Raw genomic sequence first — 597 nt, forward strand, 5'->3', positions numbered from 1 at the left:
TTCCAAAATGAGATTTAAAATTTTTCAAAACTTCGAAGTAAAATAAACGCGGGGAAACCACTGTCAATATTTCCAAACTCATACTAAATTCGAGATTCTCCCAACTTTCAGATTAATAGATAGCCTCATACACCAAATAAGCACAAAATCTTCCCATCAAATCACATAAATGCTCACAATCGGACTCATCACAAAGAGGTGAACAGCCGGTAGGACTCACGGCCAGGGTCAGCAGAAAAGAGGAAGCAGCCCACAAGGCCCATAACCAAGGGCAATTTTAAAAGACAGCAAATAAAACTTATAATTAGGATAATAAAGGGGCCCAAAAGAACTAATAGAGCTCACAGTTTAAGATAGCAAAGAGCAACTACAAAAGCCCATAACCAGAAGCCATCCGAAGCACAAGGGGCTCACGGCCAGAGTCAACAAAAGGATCACCAAAAGGCAGCTATGCCTCCCTAACCAAATGAAGGGATAACTGAAATTAATAAATGTGATTTTCCTTTTTTTGGATGACAAACTTGATTCATCCACAACTCTCAAGTCAACCCAAGCTTAGTAGGGAAAGCCAAATCACACCCAAAGATCAACAATGGA

The 597-nt window shown here is 39.9% G+C and overlaps 1 protein-coding gene across 1 annotated transcript in view; it reads left to right on the plus strand.

Moving 5' to 3' along the window:
• The window catches only part of LOC110023920 (light-mediated development protein DET1), a 107,349-nt gene that overhangs the window by 83,057 nt on the left and 23,695 nt on the right, over nt 1-597 (plus strand). The window lies entirely within an intron of this gene.

The sequence above is a fragment of the Phalaenopsis equestris genome, unplaced genomic scaffold (assembly GCF_001263595.1).
Source record: "Phalaenopsis equestris unplaced genomic scaffold, ASM126359v1 Scaffold000236, whole genome shotgun sequence".
NCBI lineage: Eukaryota > Viridiplantae > Streptophyta > Magnoliopsida > Asparagales > Orchidaceae > Phalaenopsis > Phalaenopsis equestris.